At 40.1% G+C, this 7,152-nt stretch overlaps 1 pseudogene; it reads right to left on the bottom strand.

Annotated features, from left to right (window-relative positions):
• Window positions 1-2,246: 2,246 nt before the first annotated feature.
• Window positions 2,247-2,567, bottom strand: LOC101585143 (annotated as a pseudogene).
• Window positions 2,568-7,152: the final 4,585 nt, after the last annotated feature.

Below are 7,152 nucleotides of genomic sequence, written 5' to 3'. Positions count from 1 at the left end.
ACTGCATGCCCAGAGTTCTAGAGCCAGCACAGCATGTGACATGCAGTACCAGGGACTGAACCCGAGTCCTTGTCACACAGGGAAAAAATGTCAGTGGATGAACTGCAAATGATACAGTGAACCTCCAAATGATATAGGGGAAACATGATCTCTCGACCTGAACGGTACCTGGGACAAGTTTGTGTTCTCTAAAACCGAAGAATAAATTTTAGGAACAAATGCAGGTTATGAGCAGAATATATTTATTAGGGAGAAAGAAGGCTTCTGTTCAAGAGAGGGACGGAAGGGGGCCCTGAGCAGGTTGTCCCCGGCAAGCTGTCTCTTCCAGGGACTTTTATAGAGGAAAACCATGTTGTGAGGTGGGTCTGTGGTGGTGGAAAACATGGGAACTTGCTTAGGTGGGCATGAAGTGGGACAAAACTATGGTCAAACAATGAGATTACAAGTACCATTGCTCAGATAAAATTTATTAAATCTAGAATGGAATAGGGAAGAAAGTGACATAGCAGGCATGAATATGGGACAGGGTCTCTTCCTGTTGGGGTTTGGGTTAGTGACTCATTTGGGCTCTTTCAAGGTGATTGATACATATTTAGAATATCAATCACTATTGCCCATCCCTAGGGAAGTAGAGACTGCATTTGTTTACTTTTTGTTTTGAGATGTGGCCCATATGGGAGTGTCTGTCTCTTCCAAAGTTGCAAAGTCCCCTTGTCTTCCATATTGTCTCCTTGAGGGCCTGGCCCTGTCTGACTACCAATATTTCTATCTAATTCAGCTGCCTATAACACTTACACTTGCCAGGCAGGGTCTTAGAACACTGAGCTATCTCCCTGGCCAATCAAGATTTTTAATATCTTCTCGGTTTTGGTAACTCATATATAATTAGGAGTTTATCCATTTACTCTGGATTCTCTAGAGTGCAGGTCTTTAAAGTAGTTACCAGTAGTCTGGATTTCAATATTGTCCCTTCTGGTTTTGGCTTTTTCATTTCTTTCTTCCTTTTTTTTGGCAGAACCGGGGATTGAACTCAGGCCCTCGCGCTTGCCAGGGAAGCGCTTATTCCAGTGAGCCATCCCCCCACCCCAACTTTTTCATTTCTAATTGCAGAGTTTTGATCTTGCTTTTCCTTGGTAAGATTAGCTAGCAGTTTTCTATTTTGTTTACTGTTTGAGAGAATCAGTTCTTCAATTTGTCTATTTTGGGGGCTCAAAATCATTAATTTATACTCTGATCTTCAAAATTTCCCTCCTTGTACTAGTTTTGGATTTGGATTGTTTTTGTTTCTCCAAGACTTTAGGCTATATCACCGAGTTATTTATTTGGTCTTATTTTGTTTTTCTCATGTGGACATTTACAGGTATAAACTTTACTCTTACTGATATAGGGAAATGAAACTCCCAACCTAAAAGATACCTGGGATGAGTTGATGTTCTCTAAAACTGAAGAATAAATTTTAGGAACAATGGAGGTTAAGAGCAGAATATATTTATTGGAAGAAAGAAAGCTTCTATCCTAGACAAAGACAGAAAGGGACCCAAGCGGGTTGCCTAGGAAATCTGCTTTTTCTAGGGATTTTTATGGCGCAAAACCATGAGTTGAGGTGACTCTAAGGTGGAAAACTTGGGAATTCACACATGGGGTGGGACAAAACTATGGTCCACCAGTAAGATTACAACTCATGGTACAGTTGCTTAGCTAAAATTGATTAAATCAGGATCAAATGGGGAAGGGAGTTCTGTGGCAAGCAGTCATGAATGAGGCTTATCTATAGGGGTTGGGTTAGTAACTCTTCCTTGATTCTTCAAATTCTTCTAGGCGATTATCAATCCTGGATGCTTATCTTCTTTTTTTTTTTTTTTGGTACCAGGGATCAATCTCAAGACCTTGCATTGCCAGGCAAACACTTACTGAACTGAGCTATCTCCCTGGCCCTTGGATGCTTATCTTTAGGGAGGTATGCATTTGTTTGATCTTCTGTCTTGAGGCCCAGCCCACAGCAGGGGTCTGTCTCTCCCTTGTTGCAGGCTGTCTTGCCTTCCCTACTGGCTCCTTCTGAAAGTCTACCCGTCTGACTGCCTATTTTTTCTTTCTTTCTTTCTTTCTTTCTTTCTTTCTTTCTTTCTTTCTTTCTTTCTTTCTTTCTTTTTTCTTTCTTTCTTTCTTTCTTTCTTTCTTTTCTTTTTTGCCATGAGATGTGTTTTATTTTCATTTAACATACAAATAATTTTCTATAATATTAGGGCAAACCGGAGAATTTGGCAGTCTGATTGGGGGGGTCCCCTCAGAGACCCACGGGCCGGTGGCATCGGCGCGGAATGCCCGGGTTCACAGTGCAGCTTGTGGCTCGTGTCTGTCTTGCAAGTGGCTCTTCCTCCACATCATGACTGGGGGGTCTCGGAGATGACGGGGGCGGGGCATTGTCTGGGCTCTTAGGAAATCTCACTCCGCTTTTCCTGCTCAATGGTCTCTTTGGTCGGCAGGGTGTTCTTCTCCTGCGTCTCCGTCTTCTTCAGCTTGGCCTTATCGAAGCTGGTGATTTCCCCCATGTCTGGTTTGTCTGCCATTTTCTTAAAACAGTCTGAAGTGTTTCGCTCTGAGCCCGAGCTCCTGGTGCTCCCACTCGCCTTGCTGCAGCAAGACACCTGACTGCCTATATTTCTTTTCTTTTTTTTTTTTTTTAAATATTTATTTATTTTTCTTTATTACATTTATTTATTGTGTCTGTGTGTGTGGCCAGCTCAGCCCACCAGGGGGCGGGGCTGGCTGGCATGTGGTGCTGGGGGATCGAACCTCGGTCCCTGTGCTTTGCTAAGCTTGTTTCAAGTAGGTGCTTTAGACCACTGAGCCATCTCTCCAGCCCATGCCTATATTTCTTTCTTTCTTTCTTTTTTTGGCAGAACCGGGGATTGAGCTCAGGCCCTTGCACTTGCCAGGGAAGCACTTATTCCACTGAGCCATCTCCCTGGCCCCTGACTGCCTATATTTCTATCTAACTCAGCTGCCTATACCATTAGGAGTACTCTTATTGTGTCCCATATGTTCTGGTCTGTTGTATTAGCATTATCACTTGATTCTGGGAGTTGTCTAATGTCTTCTGTGAGTTATTGATTATTCAAGAGTATACTGCTTAATCTCCATGTGTTTGCATAATTTCTGCAGTTTCTTCTGTCACTGATTTCTAGTTTCATTACACTATGATCTAATAATAAGCATAGGATTGTTTTGTATTTATTTAAGTATGCATTTTTGGCTAGTATGCAGTTTTCTTTTTGTTTTTCTTTTTTTTCTTTTTTTGCCATACCAGGGATTGAACTCAGAACCTTACACTTGCTGGGCAAGCACTTATTCCACTGAGCTATCTCCCTGTTTATGATGTTCAGCATGCTAGTGTTGATACATATTTATAATTGTTATTTCTTATGTTAGATAGTTCCCTTAACCAATATTTAGTGACCTTCTTTGCCTTTTCTGCTCAATTCTGGCTTGAAGTCCACTTGATCTGAAAATAGGATAGCTACTTCTACTTATTTTCATTCATATATATATATATATATATATATATATATATGCTTTTTTGTATTTTAGGGAAGGGTCTACAGGGTGTTCAGGGTCTCACTACTAGATCGGACTCATAGTGATCTGCCTGTTTACAGCCTCCTGAGAGCTGGGATTACAGGCATGCATCACCACACCCAGTCTCAATTGCCCTTTCATCATGCTCCAGGGGCGGGGCTAGCAAGGCAGGCCCAGGGATTGAATCCCCTGCCCATGTGCCTGCTTGCAGGTACTTTAATCCACTGAGCTATTTGGCCTGCCCTTCTTGTTACTTTTAAGGTATTTCTGAGAATGAGATCCTCTATCAGCTCTATCTTCTGCTCTTTCTTTCTTTCTTTCTTTTTTTTTTTTTTGGTTTTGATTTTGTGGGGTTTTTTTGTGTGTGTGTTTTTTTTTCTTTTCATCTTTCCTTCTTTCTTTCTTTTTACCAGGGACCCAACTCAGGACTTAGTGTCTGCCAGGCAGGCAATTATGCTACTGAGTTATCTCCCCAGCCCTCTATTTTCTACTTCTAACACCATGTCCTCACACTGGTCACTTCTCCTGCCTGTACTTTCAATATACTTTATTTATTTATTTATTTATTTATTTATTTATTTTTGACAGAGCTGAGGATTGAACTCAGGCCCTTGGGCTTATGAGGGAAGCGCTTATTCTACTGCGCTATCTCCCCAGCCCCCCCTTTCAATATACTTTAAAAACATTTTTTTTTATTTCCTGGACTTCTTTGTCTGGTACCTTTTTATGAATTCTAGTTCTTTGCTAAACCTGTTACTTGTGTTTTGTATCATCTTACTTCATTCAGCTAGCTTTTATTAGTGTCTTTGTAAACTCAGTAATCATTTTGTATGTTAAGTCCATTGTATTCAGTTACATCATCTCTGAGCTTGCTGAGTGCCTTATTGATCTATTCATTTGTCTGCTCTTTTATCATTTTAGCCATTTGACTTATGATATCTTCCTATGAAGGCCTCCATAGTCCAGCTTTAGGGGAACTAGGTGATTTAGGAAGCATTTTGTTGTCTTGTTTCATTTTTCTATTGTTTTCTTTGTATGTGTATGTACATGTACATGCGCATGTGAATTTAGGATTGTGGGTCAATAGAGCGGAAAAACTGTTGCTACTGTGTTTTCCCCAAAATAAGATCTATCTGGAAAGTAATCAGCCTTGATTACATTAAAATGAACAACAATGAAAGAATAAAAAACAAGAAAGTAAAAAAAAAAAAAAAAAAAAAACAAGAAAGTAGAGATGAAATATGCCAGTCCCAATCTGTCTTTGCTTACCTTACGTGCTCTACAGAGCAGCTGCTGAGCAAGAGAAGAGTGACGGCAAGTTTCTGCGTCTCTAGGTTGCACGATGGATTTTTTTCTGTCAGGTCTTATTTTGGGAGAAAAAGGATAGTATGGAGAACTCTTTACTTAGTATCTACGTTTAGCTTAGGTGATGCATTTAACTTATACTCTCTTCCCACTGATCATAGGCTTTTATTTTTATTTTATTTTTATTTTTTTATTTTTATTTATTTATTTATTTTTTTTTTTATCATAGGCTTTTGCTTCTGCCCCAGGATCAGACCATCTCCAGCAGTTCGGTGAGTGGAGCATGCCGTATAATTGGTCCAGCATCCAGCTTTCTGGAAATGAGCTGCAGCATTATGAATGATACAAAGACAAAGCAGATATTGGCATGAGTAAAAACTAGTTAATAGCAACAGCTATACAACCCTGGCAATAGCGATAAAATTAACAACAATGAAAGAATAAAAAGCAAAATCAATTGATATACTATAAGGACCAATTAAAGGTGTCATTGTATCTTTTACAATAGAAGGTACCACTGTATCTTTAACAATATAGAAGAGATCTGTGATTATAATATAGACATAAAAACAACCCTATTTTGGTATTTTTTGGTGGTACCAGGGATCAAACTCAGGACCTTGCGCTTGTCAGGCAGGTACTTATGCCACTGAGCTATCTCCCCAGCCTGACAATCCTAATATTGACAAACAGTAAATATCTACTAAATGCAATAACTATACCACTATTAGTAATATAATTCAATAATAATAGCATAGAAACAACTAAATATGATTTTTTTTTTTTTTTTCAGAATTGATACAGGGAAGAAAAACTGGTCTCGGGTGGGTAACCTCCAAACCATATAGGGAACCTCCAAATGACATAGAGAAAAATGATCTCTGGACCTGACCTGCATGAGTTCGTGTTCTCTAAAACCGAAGAATGAATTTTAGGAACAAACGGAAGTTATGAGCAGAATATATTTATTGAGAGAAAGAAAGCTCCCTGTCCCGAGTGAGGGGGGGAGGGGCGAGTGGGTAGTTCCCTAGGAAGCTGTCTCTTGCAGGGACTTTTATAGAGGAAAACCATATGGTGAGGCGGGTCTGAGGTGGTGGAGAGGACATGGGAACTTGCTTAGTTGGGCATGAGGTGGGACAAAACTATGGTCAACCAATGAGATTACAAGCACCATTGCTCAGATAAAATTGATTAAACCCAGTAACAGGGGCTGGGGAGATGGCTCAGTGGAATAAGTGCTTCTCTGGTGAGCACAAGGGCCTGAGTTCAGTTCCCAGTTCCACCAAAACAACAACAACAACAAAAATCCTCTGTAACAAATGGGAAAGCAAGTCAAGTAGCAAGTGGGCATGAATACGGAACAGGGTCTCTTCCTGTTGGGGGTTGGGCTAGTGACTCATTTCGGCTCTTTCAAGTTGATTGATACTATTTAGGATATCAATCCCTAATGGCCATCCCTAGGGAAGTATGTAGCTGTGCTTCCTCTTTTTGTCTTGATCTTGAGGTGGCCCATATGGGAGTGTGTGTCTCTTCCAAGTTGCAAAGTCAGCTTGTCTTCCATCTTGTCTCCTTGAGGGCCTGACCCTGTCTGACTGCCTAGAATATTTCTGTCTAACTTGGCTGCCTGCAACAGAATCAGGGATTGAACTCAGGCCATTGCACTTGTTAGGAAAGCACTTATTCTAGTGAGCCATCTCCCAGCCCGCAACTAAATATGATTAACAAAGCTTAAATACTAAGACAAATGGAGGAGGTATGGAAGGAAGAAATACAAAAAGTGAAATTTGAGAAACAGAAAGAGTAATTAGAAGGAGAGAAAAATGAGGTAAATGATTCTAGTAACAAGTAAAAGAAAATAAGATAGAGGTACCAAAAAAGATTAAGTGAGAAAAATAATAAAAAAGAGGGGCCGGGGAGATAGCTTAGTAGAATAAGTGCTTGCCTGGTAAGTGCAAGGGCCTGAGTTCAATCCTCGGTACAGTAAGAAAAAAAAAAAGAAAGAAAAGAAACATAATAAAAAGAAAATACAGCAAAAGAAAGAAAAAAAAAAAAAACAGGAAGACTAAAAATACAGGGAGAAACTGAACCCACTGAAACCAATGAAGAAAAAGAGAAATGAATCTCAGCATTTGCTAGGCTGAAGTAGAAGTATTATCATGAGTTAGAAAAAAAAAAAGTGAGGGGCTGGTGAGATGGCTCAGTGGTCTAAAGCACCTACTTAGAACAAACTAAGCCAAGCAAAGCACAGGGACCGTGGTTCAATCCCCCAGC

This window comes from Octodon degus, unplaced genomic scaffold (genome assembly GCF_000260255.1).
Source record: "Octodon degus isolate 3935 unplaced genomic scaffold, OctDeg1.0 scaffold00022, whole genome shotgun sequence".
In the NCBI taxonomy this organism is placed as follows: domain Eukaryota; kingdom Metazoa; phylum Chordata; class Mammalia; order Rodentia; family Octodontidae; genus Octodon; species Octodon degus.
The sequence above is the reverse complement of the archived record's forward strand: the minus strand, read 5'-3'. Positions and strand labels throughout refer to the sequence as shown.